Here is a 19679-nt window from a genome sequence, read left to right on the forward strand (position 1 = left end):
GCTCTGTGTGGGAAAGCTCTTCAGGTTTGTCACCCAATACACTATCCTCTTGTGCCTCATCAGCCTGTTGGTACAGGCACTACTGTGTCCAGAAGTTCGGCATCAGAAAACTCACCTTCCAATTCCAAATGACTGTCAAACTCAACAATAGCCACAGATTCTTCTGCTGTTAGATTTTCAGAAACAGACATTTTGGCCAGTTCATCAACGTTCACCAGGCCATCCTTTTCTACTGATGAAAACCCTTCTTTTCTGAAGCAGGTTATAACAGTCTGTGGGAGAACAGTGGCCTATGACTCCTCAGCAAGATGAAGCACATCAGAGGGTTCTTGTTATTTTGGCAACATCTATTACCTTGCAAATCAGCATCCAGAGAGCCAATGAGTCATGCATTAAGATGAGAGCAGCAGTGATCTTTGAAGTTTTTACAGACAACAAACACCCAACATATAACCCACACAACTTTACTTAAAAATTACTCTAGCAAAATACAAAGGAAAATGCAACAGATTAATATAGGTTAAGTTACATATGAACATAAGAATGGCCACAGTATGTCAGACCAATGGTCCATCTAGCCCAGTATCCAGTCTTCTGATAGTGGCCAGTGCCAGATGCTTCAGAGGGAATGAACTGAAGAGGGTAATTTCAAGTGATCCATCCTGTCATCCAGCCCCAGGTTCTGGCAGTTGGAGATCTAGGGACACTTGGAGTATGGGGTTGCATCCCTGACCATCTTGGCTAATAGCCATTGATGGAGCTACCCTCCATGAACTTACTTAGTTCTTTTTTGAACATTGTAAACAGTTTATTATAACTGTACCAGGTCCGTAGATGGTGCTGCAATAGTTCAGCTAATGGCTACAAATTTCAACAGCAACATAAACCTAACCAGCACTCTTAGCATTATACACAGATCCATCCCATACCTGAGTGCAAACTAGTTTATAGTCCAGGGTCCTCCCTTGATTGGTGTACTGGATGAGCAGGCTTTGTATAATGACCCACTTAGATTGCACAGTACTAGCTGGTAATAACAGACCATACAATGAATCCCTCCCACTGCCCCCGTTTTCTTCTTAGACATAATGCAGCCAAACCAAGTCTCAACACTATCTTCAACCCAGAGGGGATAGTCCCAGGGGTAACTCATTCTTTCCTCAAATCGACTGAGTCAAATTCAAATCTGTGGCATAACCGACAGTCGCTGGCTTTTGTTCTCAGTGCCCAGCTGTGGAGAAGGAATCAGTGAGCAAGGGCTCAGCATTAACAAGTATTCAACTGCAGCATAGCCTTAATCCTGGTTATATATCTTCAACCCCAGCAACTCAACAACAGAGATCTGGTCACAGCTTTTCTTTGGCCCAGACTCCAAAGGGAGTAGCAGCTCCCAGTTCTAGTTTACAGACCAAACTGGAGCCCACTGGCTCCCATCTGCAGCCTCTGTCCTGGAAGCTCAGTCCTAGTCAAGAGGGCACCCACCACTGCATCCTGGGATTTGTAATCTGTCAAAGCTATAAAACAGCACCACCCAGAGGTCGGTCTAAACAGAGTATCCCTGATAGTGTTCAGAGGCCCCTCAAATGGGGGCCTATACACTGAAATAATTATTCTAGAGAACATCTTTAGTCAGACTACTTTTTCAGTGGAAAAAATTACCACCCACTATAGATTTTTCAGAATAAAAAAGTGATATTCTAATTCCTTTAATTGTTTTTTGCAGTCAGTAAGCCAAGTGGCTACTCTGTACAGGCACATGCATCTTTAATAAAGCAAATACCTTTAAAAAAGTCAACAATTGATTCTATAAACCAGCTTTTGGCCAGATTTATTATAATTGCTTAACAGTCCTCCAACTTGCATCAGATGGGACTTGCTAAGCACCCATACAGCCAGCATCAGATGGGAAGCTATGGTGAAAGCTGTAACTTAAACATTTAAAGACCAGCTTTTACAAAAACATTATCTTTACATTAACACTTATAATGCTTTCTAACTTGAGATGGATTTTCATTTTGTTTCCCCAAATAAAGCTGAGAAGTGTTCCATTGGGCGCCATATTCAAAATGCCAAGGGCCAAATCCAAAGCCGCCTTCTAAACACGAAGGATTCTGCATAGGCAATGACTGTGCACGTTTAGGTTGCTTATAACTTTTCATATGCACTCTGGCAGCTTTCAAGTGCCAAACCTAATCTCTCGCTAGGCTGATTTGCCATTATGTTGAGCTCACTTTTGGCCATGTTGAGTTTGTAAGCTTTCCTCCTCAATTCTCTCCATTCCCTCCAATGCTGGTGATAACATTACCAGCCTCCCTATCACCCAGAGCTATAACCTGGGGCTTACCCTCAACTCCTCCATCAGCTTCTCTGCCAATATCCAGACCATGGTCAAATCCAGTCATTTCCCTCCCTGCAACACTGATGCTTCCTTTCTGTCCCAATAGCCGTATCATTCACTCTTGCCCTCATCATCTGCCTTGACTACTGCCATCTCCTCTTTGGTCCTTTCATGCTAAACTCGCCTCACTCCCGTCTGCCCACAATGCTACCACTAAAATCATCTCTCTCACCTAGTGCTTTTGCTGTGAACTCTCAAGCACACATCTCTAAACTGGTCTTTCTTCACATTGCCCCGTACCTCTCTCTGCTCAGACTATGATGCCAGTCTCAACAACTCCTTTGCGTCCTCTTCTCAAGTATTTCTGTGCCCTCATCCATACTACCCCCTAATACTTGGAACGTCTCCCCAAGTACATCTGACAAACTCATTCAAATTCTTCCCAAAAAATCTCACTATAAGAAGTGAGGGGGAGGCAAGTTTAAAAAAGCACCAAAAACAAACAAAAAAAATCTAACAAAGTTGTGACTTTTGTCTTTCCTCTCATCTTCCCACCTTTCTTTGGTTTATGATCCCTACCTGCAGCATCCTGTCCAATTTAGACTATACATTCCTCATGGTACCTGTTTTTTAAAGATGCCCAGCATATTTGAGGCCTCCAAAGAATTATAATAATTCATGAATAGTAAAATCTAAAGCTTACTCTTGTAACACAGCACTAAGTACTGTTTATGGGAAGGCTTTTTAAATAAAAAACACTGTGACCCCATCAAAATAGTATGTTCTCTACTTACCCTTTCTTCCTCCCACTGTAGCCAGTTCTAGGAGTTATTCATCTGTCAGAAGAAAGTTCTTATAACTTTCAGTTTTCCTCCTACTTTCTGAATTCAGAAAGTGAAATCACAAGCTTATTTTTGACATCTGTTTGATGGCTATTACTGCGCCATAATAATATATTTTAAATAATCAATATGGAGCTTTGATTTAGTCAGGCAGAAGATCGCTTACTGTCAGAAAAAGTCTGAATTCAGCTATTCATTTCATAACCCTTTTGGCATCAGAATGAGGCTTTAGTACTGTGATACACAAATATATTTCACATTCTTCCAATCTTCTTCACCTCGTCCCACACCCACTTATTTAAAAAAAGATTTTCTCCAAGTAAACCAGTCACTAGCCAATTCAAAACCTCTCAGAGACAGGAATAGGATATTAAGCCTACTAACTCTGACCTGTCTGTTCTCTCCACATACAGTATTTACACACTTTCATTTTCTGCAATGAAGTTTCCATTACCAACCTCTTGAGAATAGCCAGCTATTTTTTAAAAATTGGGAATTCCTCCCTCTAAAACAATATATGAGCTACAGGAGTCTATGGCTACATTTAATATTATTCATAAAACAAATAATAATGATGCAGCATATACTATTAAGAAACAGAAGTGTTCCCAGCATCCAAGATTTACTGATGTATTTTTGGGATAATTTTATTTTCTGATACACCAAGTTCTCATTAATCCTCCAGTACTAAAGTCACTTCCTCAGACCATTCTCCTTTGCTGGTGGGACTAGCCAATATTCAAACAGTGTATACAGTATTTTGAAATATTTTTCCTAGTATCATATCTAAGTTCTCCCTTTACAGCATTTCATACGATTGCTTCTAGTTAACCATTTCTGCAAAGCTTCTTCCTCTCTGTGAAGTGATGCCATTTTAATAATATCTATAATCTGATGACACTTCCGCCTCCTTTCCTGCTCCCAAACCTACATATAATTAATCTCCCCAATCTCCTCTCACATTACAATTCCTCTAAGGACTTCATGATCCTGAGAAATGCAATCAGAATTCTGCTTTCAGCTTGCAGTTTATTAATATAAATCTTTTTTAATACTGGGGCACCCACAAGTGAATAGAAGAGTGCATACATAGAAATGCCCAGAACTATTTATTCACACCAGGAATGGATCCATTCCCCTTTTAAAACAATGGAAGTATGGTAAGTAGTATGGTAAGAGGTTGATACCAGATACATTTTTCAGATAATCGGAGATGTCAGAGCAGATAAGAGACCAGAGCTGTAGGTAGACAAGCCACATGAGAAAGATGCGAATGTAGGGCAGTGCTTCCCAAACTAAGAGCCATGGATCCTTGAAGGGTTCCTGGGGGAGTCATGAGTATTGGGGGAGAAATGTAATCAATATGTCTGTTTTTGTTTTTTTCTAATTAAGAGACTATTAAACTAGGCTTACTAATCACCATATTTTCAAATTATAATTTTAAAAAAATCCAGATTAGATTGGTTTATATAATTAAACAAACTGTATGTAGTTGAATAAAGTCACAAAAACATCTGAACTTTAGTGTCCCTCTTGAACCTAGTATCCTGAACTCTTGTATCTAGTGTCCTGAGTTCATTAAAAACAAACAACCCATCCTGATACTTGCTGTAGGGAGTCACCGAGTTTTAAAATATCTGTAAGGGAGCTGCAGTATTAAAAAGTTTGGGAACCACAGATACAGTGTCTCTGTGGTCAAGGATGGGTGAATTTTCTTAGTGCAGACAAGACCAAAAGCATGGAAGCTCACATATTAATTGAATCCTTCTTGGCTTTCCAAAGGAATAAATTGTCAGCAAAAGACAATACAAGAGTTGCTTTTGGGCTTACATCAGAGTTTGTTGATACAGTGTAGGTCTAGGAAGCTTCCCCAAGCCAAACTTTGGAAGTTCATTCTGCATCTTTAAATTAGTCATTCTTAGAAAGCAACTTTCACTAAGTCTAGTACCATTCACCTTCTAGCACTACCTAAAAAGCTGTAGGCATATTAGTTCTTGAGATTTCTGGACATATTTATCGGGACAGGTGCCAAATGCACCTTATGAGCCTCAAACTATGAAGAACAACCTTGACGCTGCCTTTCTCCTGCATCCACACTTCCGTTTTGCTGCATCATCTGACCATGTCTGACTCAAAGTGATGCACTAATTCAGTACTCTATAACTAACTACATCAAAGGAATATGGAAAAGCCAAAACAGACCTGTTAATTTGCTACCTATTCCGGGGTCTTCAAATCCTAATATTATATGTTTGTTCAGTAACATTTCCACAAAATTTAGACTTCAGGTATTTCCCTACTGAATATTACCATAAGCCCTTAATCTTCCCAACACTTCTTCCTATAGAATCAGCAATAATTGTCTATTTCCTGCCAAGGCCTCCTTTTTTCTTTCTTTTTAAAAATAAAATAAAATAAAATAAAATAAAAATGACAAAACATTGATTTGTGCCACTACTTATCCTATTGACAGCATAGGCAGAAAAGACATTTTTCCAAACACTTCCAGAAGTATAAGCCTTAAGTAATAACTTTATAAATGAAAATACACTGGGACCTCTTGTTTGATTGGAAGAGCAAAAAAATCATTTCAGGACCTACTCTTTTCCAGAAAGGACATTAAGTGTGGTGTAGAAAAGGATAAGTAATGCATTTTGAGGTCACAATCTGGGTATCATCTCTGAAAACCTAACCTCTGATTTAGAGCAAAGTTACCCATTTTACTTGTAAAGACAGATGCAAAGTAAGGGTTTATCTATGCAGTGTTACAATCCAGACTCCAGGGCCGTGATCTGTAAAGAATGTTGGGCTCTGACTACCCTGTGCAGATCTTGCTGGCATGAACTAAAAGGTACATACTTTGCACTGTTTGAAAAAGGACTCAGTTAGGACTACATCAGCATGAACTAGTTACCTTTTAATTCACACCAGAAGAGTCTACCACAACACTTCAAAGCATTCTACCAATCAGAACCCTTAGGCCAAACTATTTTGCAGTGTAGATAAGCCCTAAGTCTTAGTTTGGAGTATCTGTTTCCTTCTAAACCCTCCTCTACCATGAAGGAGACAAGTCTTGTTCACCATTTATTGCATTTTTCCTTGGTTAACCTTGACAAAGATAAATGCACTGTGCAACTTCCCTCTAATTATACTGAAGCTCTTGGTAAAGCATTGCATAAAGTACACATTCAGCAACTAGGATTTCCATTGATCCAGGCTGATCCTTCGCTTTACACAGAAAGATTACATTTTCAGAAGGGAATTATAGTTCAACAGTGGTGTATTTTCTCCACTGATGTAGAATTTGTTCATGGCTTTCTAGATGGAAATCTCAGCAATTATGAGATACCATCTACAAGACGACATATTAAAAGCTTATGGCCTAAAAATTATTGCATAGAAAATGAAAAGTACTTAAAGTAATTTCCAACAAGGATAAAGTGCAGGAAGCCAGACCTGACAGATAAAGGGTACACTCAAAAGGAACTAAAAGGAGTCTAAGGGCAAGTGCACCCCTTATGTGATAGGCCGGCTTCCTGCACCACATGCTGGGTTGGAACCATGTGGTCCAACCACTCAAACTGGATCTCTGGGCTGTAGTCCCCCATATCCCAACCGTGTTAGTGTCACAAGCCCAACTCTATTTTTGCACCTGCATAAGTTTCCCTTCGAGAGGCTGTGAAAGCATGCATTGGCAGTGACATGGAAACAGCATCTTCAAAACAAAGCATAATTTATTCACTCTTCAAAGGTATGAGCATGTAGAGCAACGGGTAAAACAAATAAAGGCCTACATGCATGTGTATTACTTACACCTTTGTAAGTTCCCCTCAGCCAAGCTAATTCCCTCTCTGCAATATTTTGTATGTTTTCTTTAAAGCCCCAGTTCCTGAAGTCAGGTGAATACATAAGAATCTCCACATTCACTTTTTAAAAATGTTTCTTGCTCTTACACAGTTGCAGAGAAAAAGCCTCAGAATGTGACCCCTAAATACTCAGAAGGCAAACAGAAGGAACCTACAATTTAAGAATCTCATGATTTTTTAAACCCTGCTCCTATTTTTAGGGGGCCCAATTCATGACTTTTGAGCATATGGATTGACAATCATGGATTTGGCCCAGTTCATGCAAAAACCATACAGCTGTGCTCGTGCTTTGTTTATGTAGAAAGGGCGAGGTCAGAAAACTGCAGGGGAAGTTTTTAAATAGAGCACTGTTTTCTAATATAGGGAAGGCCTTAAAGTTGGCCAACGAAAGGAAACTATACATGGCAATACAAACTGAAAAAGTTGTTGAGCGACTCAACCTTCTTATAGATTCCACATTTATTTCCACTGTGATGTAAAAACCTATGAAGCAGAAACAACTCTAGACTCTTAAAAATAAATATAATCATATGCCTTGCTGAGAATAGTGACCTAGCAGGAATCTGGAAGCCATAATTCCTGGGTTCTGATGCAAGTGTTACCACCAACACAATGTATGATCTTGAGTAAGACACTTATCCTTGTTGAGCCTCAGTTTACCCTATCTGAGTAGGGTCTATAGGAATGTGTCTCTCTCAGGGGTTTTATGAGAATTAATTAGAGTTTGTACAGCACAAAGGTCTTCAGATGACAGGCATTTTACAAGTGTAAAAGTATTATTAACATAGTTTGTGTCAGTTAGAGTTTGTCCTGATGCAGATACAAACACAGACTTCTCCATTACCACTCCTCAAATCCTTGCCTCCTCCTCCTTCACCTCACTCTTAATACTCATATTTAGATTACTACAGTGTATAGGGGCATTAGGAAGGATTAATTTTGACATAGAATTCACAAACTTTATTAAAGAAGAATTCCTCTCTACATGGATTAATTTTAAAGATACACTGTTACGTAGTTAAGCCCAGAAATAGGATCAGCTTTATAATCATGGTAATTTGGAGAGAGCAAGTCCTGATTCTTAGGGCCAAATTCTCCTCTCTTCCCCCATGAGAACAAGAAAGCCAACAGCAGCGGATATATATAGCTATGAGGTCACAGAGGAAGAGTTTTTGCTCCTTTGTCTTCTCCTTCCTCCAAAACTCACCTAGTCCCTCTGGGGACACTACATAAGCTTGTGCTTCAAAGGTAGGACAGCTGCTCTCTGTGGCATCAGCCTTCCTCAGAATTGTGGTGAACTCTCATGTAAATAAATGCAGAACAAAATCAGCATTGAATTTGCCTGGGCTCCCTCATCACGGTGGGAAAATCATACCGACATAGACAGCAAAAGCAGGCTTGAGTACCAGTGGAGACACCATGGGAGCAGTGCTTCTTCATTAGCCAGGCTGCTCCCACAGGGACTTGGGAATGAGTTCAGAAGCAGTAACAAATTGGCTATTAATTTTTGCTTATTTGTTTTTATTTACATGAGAATGTGTTTCCTGGGGGAAAATTTGTTATTTAAAAAAAATATTTTAATAGGCAACCAATGTAAAATCTCCTTGTGTGCTATCGTATTAATAAAAGCACAAGTCAAAAGCTAACTTGACAGGAGCAGGTCTAGATAAATTGACCAAAGATGAGCTCTTATTTATCACTTACATTGCTGCAGTGCCTAGAGGCCAGAAAAAGGCTGGGGCCCTGCTGTGTTAGGCTCAGTACAAACAAAATGACAGCTCTGTCCCCAATGAGATTACAATCAAAAAGAGCACTTACAGTCTGAAATAATTCTGGTTTATAACCCAATGCAAGCCTTCAATTTAAACTGATGGCAAATTTAAAAATAAAAATCCAAGACAACATACCAAACTGCTGCTTCAGATGCTTATGGCGGCCACAAAACCTGTTAGTGGGCACAAGCCCCATGAAAACACAGAATTCTACTAACAAGGAAACACAAGGGATGGCCGATGAGACTGTACAGCTCCTTAAAATTCTGCAAGCATGTGCAAGTACAATACAAAACCACACTGTGATAATCAAGAATATGATGGGAGATAAAACTCTATAATATGAATTACCAAGTCATACCACAGAAGAACCCATTAAGAAACAAGTCTCAAGCAGCTTCATTCATAACACAAGCAAAGTTCATATATATACATAAACTGCTTAAGTTTGCAAAACTGGACTAGAAATCTAGTGAAAAAGATATTTTCAAATATTTCAAGTCCTGACCAGAAATACCTTAAAGTAGCTTGTCTGATTATATTTTGGTGTTTCGGTTCCTTCTGAGGCCACAAACTGGATGGGTGGGAGGGTGAGGTTAAGGAAGGGCATGTATTTGACCATTTCAGAGTCTCATAATGGCTCGAATTAAAAAAAAAAATTGGGGAAGAGTTTTGGGCTCGACTGTCTTATGTAGCCTAGATCAGTTTGCCCCTACACACTATTAAGTCACTATGACAAATATATGACAATAAAAATATCTTTTATATATGGCTAAATAAGCAATTCACTAATCAGGGAGAAGTGTCTTAGAGCCTGACTCAGTCAGGTGCTGGGCTCAATTCCCAATAAGGAAATTCCCTTTGTTATCTGAGCAGGATACTTTACCTTTCGGCTAGTCAGCTGGATCCCACAAGTAGTTTCTGTGGATGGGTGTACTCTTGCATCACACCACCTACTTATTGGGCAGCAGTTCAGCTCCTATCCTGAAAGGGGATGAGCGCCTTCCCAACTGGGATGGAGCACCCTGGATTCCTAGCATAATAAGGTCCTTACAGAGTATATCTACATTTGCTCAAAAAGTAACTGATTACCTCAGCTGGCTAATAGGGTTTTTCCAATCCAAGGAAAGCAAAAGATCACTGATGCAATTAGGCAAAAAACAGATTAATCTCTCAAGATGCAAAGTTCACTCCTTGCCGTCTCTGCAATCTGCAGTCTTATCAGTTCGTCCTTGTGTGAGTGGGGCATTCTATGGCAGATGTAGCACCCAGACAAGAAAAATAAGTTGAAAAGGTTTCAGAAACTACATCCTGGAGACCAAATATATGAGGAAAAATAAGTAATTAATTGACCTACTTTACCCCTGGCAGTACCAGTCTATAGAACTGCTCTCTTCAAGAGCCAATAGATTAAAAAAAATCTTCACGTATAAATAATCAGGCCTCATCTATATCTAATCAGAAAAGTTTAAACAAACTGGCCTGAACAAACAGCTGCGCAATATCTCTGATTTTCTACCTCAACAATCTCAAGGTTCAAGCAAGGCTTAGGCCTTTTACTTGCTAGATAACTTCTGCTGCATACAGAGTTGTAATCTGTCCTGCAACCCAGATCTGGCTTGGCTGTAAGTCAAGAATTTTAAACCATGAGTGAACTAGACTGCTCCTATAGCAAGACTTGCTAAAAACATTTTTTAAATATATAATATTTGTACATACTCCTCCCACAATATAGCATCTCTCTCTATTGGAATACAAGACATAAACTGATGTAAGCTTCAGACTACATTTTGATACTCTAATGTTGGGAAATGAAAAAGTTAGAGATTCCATAATAACCTTAATTTATTCCCACTGCAGAGGTTTTTTTGTATTAAAATATAATCAGTGGCGTAACTAGTAATCAAAAACTTTAAATCTTGCATTTCCTATCTTTAGAATGTTTCAAATTGTAACTTTAATGCTATAGTCACATAAACGTGTGTGTTCTATTTCCCTGGATATTTTTAAGACACAGCAGCAACTTTGACACTATTATTTCCACAGATTTCACTGTGGACTTCAACACTCTGTTGCATAGTTTAAAGTATACAAAACTGTAGAAATTCATAGTGAAATATCAGCAAATACACTCATCACTATTAAATATTTACATTAAATTGTAGTCCTGTAAATACCAGAACTCTGACTAGTAGAAACATTTAATTTAAAGCACACCACAGATTTTAGTTTACTTCTATCTACATCACTTAAAAAAACGCACAATATTCTGGAAACTTATCCTCAGTGAAAACCCCTAACCTGGGAAGTTTCAGTTTGTGAAGTCTAGCCATTTAAGTTGCAATACAGAAAAGTCAGTCTTTTTACAGCTAAAAATATATATAATTTTTCCGTTAAAAATGATTAATGGATTTTACTCAAGTTCTTTAAAAAAATCACCTTTTCACCTAGACCACCCCTTTGAAAGTTCTGAACATCTGAAGGAAGAAGGTTAGAATGGAAGATATTTGCTGAATGTGCCTCCTTCACTGTGGAAGAGATATATACCTCCTTCCTTCTCTTCCCACTGTCTTACCCTGCCACCTCTGCAGGCTCCAACTCTGTTCTCTCCCCACAATCACCTGCTACCTACCACCACTATTCATATATGTAAGGGGCAGATTAGGGAACAATGCCATAGGTTCAGGGGGGAAAACATGAGAGTCCTTAATTTGCGCCTGAAGCTTTCCATACTGCAGTGCAGATGGTACACTTTCATATACACACATTACACAGACACACACACACACACACCCATTTGTGAGGAAGCCAGTCACAGCCTAAGCTTATGAGGAAAGATGGACAGCTGTATGGATGATAAACAGGGGTGTGGAAAATGGTAATGAGTAAAGGGGTTACAAAAAAGCACCCCCCAATGAAGAAGAAATTCAGCCCTCTTACCCCATGATTTCCAATACCAATCACTGTATCCTTTCATCATCCATCTTTCTTCCAAGTGGTAAAGAGTAAACAGAGACTTGCGACACAACTAATGAGGAAAAAAGTAGAGCCACATAGAGAGAGTCACACACTAGTTTACACATCCAGGAAGGAAGCCTACACATAGGAAGCAGTCTATGAAGGTATGCAACAATAACATCTTATGAGCAAAAAAGTAAACAGGTGGTACTAAATCCCACTTACCAGTACAAGTAATAGGCTAAAGCCAGCACAATCAGTGTAGCGCAAATTCCAGATAGCAGACATACTCCCGATTGGTTTGCCAACATCTTCCTTATTTATTTGTTTTTATTTATTAAAAAAAAGAGAGATGGAGAGAGAGAGAGAGAAAAAGGAGGAGGAAAACAGAACTGGAAAAACAAGATGACGTGAGTCTTTGCTAGAAGAACAAATCAAGGAGGAGGGATTATGATGACAAAAGCAAATCGAGGTAAATCTGGAAGCATTGCAGCTGCTAAAAACTGCCTCCTCATCAACAGCAAAAGAAAAAGTCAGACACTGTCTCCAGTAGGCAAACAGTGGCGTTCGGTAACGTAACTGAACTTAAAACAAAAAACAAAAAACCTCTTATCTTAAGAAATAAAGACATGATCTAGGTATAAGTGGACTGATAATAAAATAGGAAATACCTTTCAATAAAAATTACTGTCAGGGGCTGTTGCTGACATACCAAGCCTTTGCTCTAATCCAGTAATCGGCTTACGGCAAATTACCATGCTACAATCAGCTAGGTTCATTTGCACTCTATGGCATGCATGTTCTACCCTGCTCTTTGGTACATTGTTTCAAGCTGACAAAGGACAATCCTAGAATTTAATAAAAATACCTCCTGCCCACCTACCAAAGCTTGTACCTTTTACATCAATGAACCCTGAATACAAGTCTGAGAGGGCAAAACAACAGAAAAAGGGCAGAAGAACTTCGGTTTGTCAGTCAGCAGAATAAGTGTCCATGGGCCATGAAGGCTACAGTAACTGTGATGAGGTAAGTAAGTCATCATGCCTGGAGTACAGAACTGAATTTCAATAACACTTGGGGAGCCTGTTCTCAGATGCTATATTGGCCTGAAGGAGAGTTGGGACCCTGCTCCAGGGTCCCTGAGAAGAGTTCCAATCAACTTGTGAGCAGACCCTCTCCTCTCTTTTCTCCACACCAAATGAAGATGCTAAACTTCAGAAACATGAGCAGGGCAACGCAAGAAAGACTGCACCGCAGCTGGGTAAACTCTAGCTGTTCCGTTCATTAATAGAGGATTCATTTAGTGTCTAGAGATAAGAGGAAAGAAACCTAAGATCATTACAGTAGCAAGGGATAGCATAGCAAAAGAGTGGTTAAGGCTCAAAGGCCTGTAGTTGTTTTACCTTATAATCTTGGCAGTTTAGGTAAATGAATTCAGAACTGGAACACTGAATTAAGGCCTACTCGATGCAGTTTTTATATCAGTATAACTATGTCAGTTATGGGTCTGATTTTTTTACCCGTGTAATTATACCAGTACAACCTTTGATGTGGATACAATTACACCAGTTTAAATGTGCGTATATTAATAAAGCTTCTTCCCATATGGGAACAGTTAGTGGTAAAACTTGTGCATACAGTATACACAAGGCTTTAATGATTTAAGTGTAATCTGAGGTACTAGGAAGAAACAGTGTTTATGTGTACTTTAAATAGCAATAAATTAGTTAATACAGCAGACATAGACCCAAAACTAAATGCTCAGATCAAAGCGCATCAGCACTGAAGGCAGTTACTGGGATGCTGGTTAATGCTTCATAGAGCACTAGTTTCAATATAACTGGAATCTAGCATTTTTTAAAAGATGTAGTTACATTGGAAAGATACAGCATAAAGCAAGTAAGACTATAAATAGAATGGAGAGATTTACATACAAGGAAATTGACAAAAACTGGGATTATTTGAGATTCTGATCCAAAGAAAAACTGACTGACATGTTTAAAACTCGCTAAAGATTTAATTTTCTATTACTTTGATCCAATAGCACTAGCTGGAATAACCAGGAATTGGGGACACAGGTTTTAGACTCTCATAGACTCATAGGTCAGAAGGGACCAATATGATCATCTAGTCTGACCTCCTGCACAAGGCAGGCCACAGAACCCTACCCATCCACTTTTACAACAACCCCTAACCCAGGACTGAGTTATTGAAATCCTCAAAATTGGTTTGAAGACCTCTTTTAATTAAGAAGGAATGTGTACAAGAAGAATTTAAGGAGGTATTATTTTAAAAAGACAGTAGTGACTAGGTGAAATGGACTTGAGGCTGAGGCTGAAATTTCACGCAGTACAGAAAGCACAGATCTGTATAGTCACTCCAGTTAGCTGAAAATCAGGTCCTATATGAGTATGCAGTAATTAGTTAAAGGGCATGGTGTTCGTGAATTTCATGTTTGGGAATAGCCAACCACTCTTTTTGTGGGTTACAAAGGAATTTTTATCTATCAAGTTCCCCAACTTCACTCCGAGACTGGCTAAATGATTTTTGCCTGTCATTAGCATATAAAGTTAATTTTAAAAAAAGAAGGCATTTAGAAGTACATAATCTGGAGATGACAGAAGAGTCTGGTTGTTCCAGACACAGAGGGTGTATGGCCTGCGCTCACATTACAATGCTTCAGTTAGCAACTAAGGAACTTTACTCTGAAAGACTGTCAAATCAACACCTTTCATGAGCACAAGATATTCATTTAAGAAAATACATACTATTAAAACATGACAAGTTTCCAGACACTCTCGGGATGCTGTAAACTAAAGCAAAAACAAAAGACAGGCAGCAGTTTTAAAGAAGTCTCATTAGACAAATTTTCAAATTAGAAATTTGCAGTAATTACCTACATTTGAAACAGGCTTATTTGGCATTACTGTAATAAAAGCAAATCTAAAATTACAGTGCTGGTATTAAAACAGTGATTCTATAATACCAGCCTTTGCACAACAGAGGCAGAAAAGAGTTAGATAACAGAACAGCTATTAGTGCAGAATGCTTTCCTTAGCAGTAAGTACTCAGTAGGCCTTCTTGTATTGTATAAATGAATCAGTGTTATGTAATGTATAGAGTTGCCAACCTTAGTCTCTGGAAATAAAAAAATTCAGTAGTGTCTGCCCAGCTCCAAGGCTTTCCTGAACTCCCCTCCCTGCCCAACGCTCACCGATGGTGGACTTCTTTAGAGGTAGGGAATATATGCCTTTGTACTCAATGAAAATAAACACACAAGGAAACTTGGAAGGTAGGTGCATGTCTAACAGACACAAATACATTTGTAACAGCCAGGGACTGAGGAGAAGAGGGGTCAGTAAATCTGAGTTCTCCTCCCGATTTTTCCCAGGACTTGCTGCGTGAACTTGGGAAAGCCACTGTGTCTCAGTTATCCTGTAGGTAAATTAGGGATGCAAAATCTAAAGCTTGATGTCTGAAATCAATTGGCAGTATAATAGAAAGATGGTACTGTTCACTTTGTGGATGAAGAAAATATGCAAACCCAACCATTCAACCTGAAAAAAACCAAAAAAGCAGTCAGAGAAGAGAGAACTATCAGCATGCAAATATGCTTTAGTTGAACAAGGACGGATTCTGACTGGCATTAAATGAAGTTTCAGGGAACAAGGTTCTGTGTATCTACAAACACCTGCCTAGGTTCAAAGGATTCCTTTGAAGTACTGCATGCTAATTGGGAGGAAATTGAAAGGCTATCTATCAAGATATACTGAGCTTCGTATCCTGTGCAAAAAAGGACCAATAAGCTTATTCCATGTCTACAATAATACTTTTCTTTAATATTTCCCACCGATGTACCATGACAGGTGCTGCTCCACAGGCACCAACAATGGTGAGAATGTGATTATAAATTAGCAGCTGGTATTTTACCCACCTATCCTCTTACCCCACTGTTCAGAATAGAGCTAAACAATGTGGTGATTAAAATTCCAGCACCTGGCAGCACCTGTCTAAACCTGTGTTCCTATCCTATTTGAACTGCCTGGATGGGGAGTTTGAAGAAAAATGCTGGTGATGACAAAGCCTTAGGTGCTGTAATGAACCAATATATTATTATCCATACATGGATACTAATTGTGAATGTCTAAAATGGCAACATGCACTTCTGACACCTTACATATCAACATGCTACCCAGAAAAACAAACAGGAGAAAGAAGGAGAGACAATGGAAATGGGCTTTCCCTGACAGCTTGTGGGCACATTAAAACCAGAGCTGCAATGGAAAATGAAGAGGGTGTATACCTTACATAACTCATAGGACTTACTTTAAGATTTTACCTTATTTAGCTACTCAGACCTTATGAAATTTAATATATAGCCAGCATGCTTTTGTTTTATTTAAAAATAGAAATGAATATTTGTAACAATAACAAAGTTGAGTAGGGACCGAAGTACCCATTTGTGACAGTCACTGCAGTCACTGGGGGGCAGATGGAAAGTTTAAAGACCAAGTGGAGAGAGGCACAAGCGATCAAAGGTTACAGGGGAGAGCAACACTAGGCACAAGCGATCAAAGGTTACAGGGGAGAGCAACACTTATGTCTCAGTGGAATATCACTAGGGTAAACTCATAAAGCACTTTGATATGGAAATGCAAAGTATTATTGCAATGGCCACTTGTTTATTAACTTCTTCAACATTGACAATCAGACCGTATCAATATGGGTCCATTTGCCATTTTTGTTCTAGAACTCTGACCTCAGTAATTCATCGTTCAAGTGCTGAGATACCACAGTGACAGGTATGGTATAAAGTGTGTATGAGAGAGACAAGGATTCCTCTGTCATACACACTGGTGTAAGTCGGGAAGTCAGTAAAATTATACCACTGCCAGGGAAGGAAAGGAAAGGAAGGAAGAGAAGAGGAGATAAATATTTTATAAGTCACAGACAAAAGTACATATTTTTAAATTCATTGTGGAACTCATTTCCTCTGCCACCCCTTTCTCTTTTCAAAGCTGTGCTCAATAAAGGTTCTGCTACCATGAAGGTTGTACCCTCAGTGCAGCAAATGCTATCCTTCAATCCAGTTCACAAGTGTTTTCTTCAAAAATTATCAGCAGGTCTAGGACCGAGGCCATGGCTACACTTACAGTTCTGCAGCGCTGGTAGTTACAGCTGTGTTCGTACAGCTGTGTAGGGCCAGCGCTGCAGTGTGGCCACACTGACAGCTACCAGTGCTGCAGTGTGGCCACATTTGCAGCATTTGCAGCGCTGTTGGGAGTGGTGCATTGTGGGCAGCTATCCCAGCATTCAAGTGGCTGCAATGTGCTTTTCAAAAGAGGGGGGTGGGGTGGAATGTGACAGGGAGCGTGGAGGAGACAGAGAGAATGGATTTTTGGAGTTGACACTGTTCTCAGCTCCCTGCCTTGCAAGTTCTAAGGACTGGAAGACACACAGTGCCTACCTTCAATCATTTTAAAAGTTCTGACCCCCTTCCCCCACCCCTCTCTCATTCACTAAATGCAAATTATGTACTCCTAAATAGCCGTCAGACCAGATAAGCAGCTGCTCAACATGGACTTCCCCCTCCCCCTCTGCCGTGTGAGTGTGCTGTTTCTCTCTTCAAGCAAACAGCTGTGAACATTCCAAAGTAATTCCCCTGCCTGCCTCCGCTCGCTCAGCAAACAGGAGCTGTGTTTGTTTTTTAAATAAGCAGTTTGGCTGAACTCCGAGCTCTCCCTTTCTTCCAGTTTGTTGTGGACAGGAATTCTGGGATACCTCCTTATACCCCGGAGGTCAATAAAAGCGCTGGTGGGGTCCACATTTGCTGACCAGCGCTGGATCACCAGCGCTGGAATCCCTACACCCGAGGCTCGACCGAGTGTACAGCCAGCGCTGCAACCAGGGAGTTGCAGCGCTGGCCGTGCTTTGCAAGTGTGGCCACATCCTAAGTTGCAGCGCTGTAACCCCCTCACCAGCGCTGCAACTCTCTTGTGTAGCCATGGCCCGAGTTCAGTAGGCTCTCTTTCAAACCAGATAGCCAGCAAGGCCTAATTATTTTAGCTTAGAAGTCAAACTTTTAAAACCTCACTGTCCCATTCTTTTACTTCCTTTTTAACTCATGACACATACCCCCCCCTTTTTTTTTTGTTGCTTCGCCTGGGAGTAGTGAAAAGGTTCCAAAGTGTCTCTTTTACAGTAATCAATTCACTGTCGACTCGCTAATAAGATTATCTTTTAGAGCAGAGTGCCTTCACTTCCACAGTAGTTTAATAGAACAGAAACACAAAAGAGAAATCCCTGTTGAAAAAAATCACAAAAATCTTGTTTCTACAGTATCTTTCGATAATATTTGCGTGTGGTTAAGACACCCTATGCCGACAGGAAAGAGCTCTCCTATCAGCATAAAAAAACCCACCCCGGCAAGCGGCAGAAGCTATGTCAACAGGAGAAGCTCTCCCGCCAACATACAGCTGTGCACACAAGTGCTTATGTCAGTGTAATTTATGTCATTTGGGGGGTGGTTTATTCACACCTGAGCAACATAAATTATGCCAGCATAAGCTGTAGTGCAGACATAGCCCCAGTCTGAATCAGTATACGCAATCCCCCCGCCCGTCGCAGTCCCCATCAGGGGTTGTACTTTTCCAGCACTGTTTACTTGGCCTAGGATTTGCAGTAATTACCCCCCTTCCCATCTGATTTTAGTTCCTGAAGGAAGTTCTATAACTCTCCTCCATGGAGCCAGAGTACTATCCCTAGCTCACCAAGCTATATATAACATGGGGGGTGGATTTTGTTGTGAAACTGATTACCACCTGGCCTACTGAATACAAATCCCCATGATCTGTACCAACAACAACCTAATTGTCAAATAAAAGCAAGACAGAAGAGAACAATGGTCCAAAATCAGCCTGGATTAAGTGGGAGCAAAACACAGAGAAGCCTCTGGATCAATTCAGAGGAGACAAAATTGGCAGTAAAAGTTACGCTTTGGGAGCCTGATCTCAAGATCTCAAGAGGAGGTGCTGACACTGACACCTCCCTTTGGAGCTGAGGGTGCTCAGTGGCACTCAGGATCAGTTGCCTTCAGAAGTAAGATGGCTAGAAAATTGTTCTAAAGGACAAAGTAGCATAAGTTAAACCAATTTGCCATTTACAACGTCTGAAAAGTGAGTGTAACTTCCATAGGGCAGAAAAGGAGGTGTAGGATAAAGCAGCCCTGTCATGGTATAACCCCCACTCCAAACCTTAGCGTCCAAAAGATGGGGTACCAGCATGAATTCCTCTAAGCTTAATTACCAGCTTAGATCTTGTAGTGCTGCCACTAACCAGGACTTGCAGTGCCTGGTACACTCTGGTCCCACCAAAATCTTCTCTGAGGACCCCAAGACCCCAAACTCCTTGGGTCTCACAACAAAGGGAAATAAACCATTCCCCCTCCCTTCCTTTCTTCCTCCCAGATCCTCCCCTCCCTGGGTACACTAGGAGATCACTGTGATTCAAACTCCTTGAATCTAAAAATAGAGAGGAACGTCACCTTCCCCCCTCCTCTTTTCCCCTCACCAAGAGGTAATACAGATTCAAGCTCTGTGAATCTAAAACACGGAGGAATTCCACCTTCCCCCCTCCCTTCCCTCCTTTCTCCCACCAATTTCCTGGTGAGTACAGACTCAATTCCCTTGAGCCTTAACAAGGGGAAAAATCAATCAGGTCTTTTAAAAAAGAAAAGCTTTTAATAAAAGAAAGAAAAAATAAAAATTGTCTCTGTAAAATCAAGTTGGAAAATGTTACAGGGTCTTTCAGCTTATAGACACTAGAGAGAAGCCCCCCCCCAGCACAAATACAAATTAAAATCCTTCCAGCAAAATACGCATTTGCAAACAAAGAAAACAATCAA

General features: G+C 40.1%; 1 protein-coding gene across 4 annotated transcripts in view; it reads right to left on the reverse strand.

The window, feature by feature from the left end:
- Window positions 1–19679, reverse strand: part of AGPAT3 (1-acylglycerol-3-phosphate O-acyltransferase 3) — a 129038-nt gene that overhangs the window by 57638 nt on the left and 51721 nt on the right. The window contains exon 1 of one of the 4 annotated variants that reach the window (XM_030576687.1): window positions 11759–11809. The exons of the other annotated variants lie outside the window; for them this stretch is intronic. The gene's annotated coding sequence lies outside the window, so the exon portion shown is untranslated. Of the gene's footprint in view, window positions 1–11758; window positions 11810–19679 lie in introns of those variants that run through there. 4 annotated transcript variants of the gene reach the window in all.

The sequence above is a fragment of the Gopherus evgoodei genome, chromosome 1, assembly GCF_007399415.2.
Source record: "Gopherus evgoodei ecotype Sinaloan lineage chromosome 1, rGopEvg1_v1.p, whole genome shotgun sequence".
Classification (NCBI taxonomy): domain Eukaryota; kingdom Metazoa; phylum Chordata; order Testudines; family Testudinidae; genus Gopherus; species Gopherus evgoodei.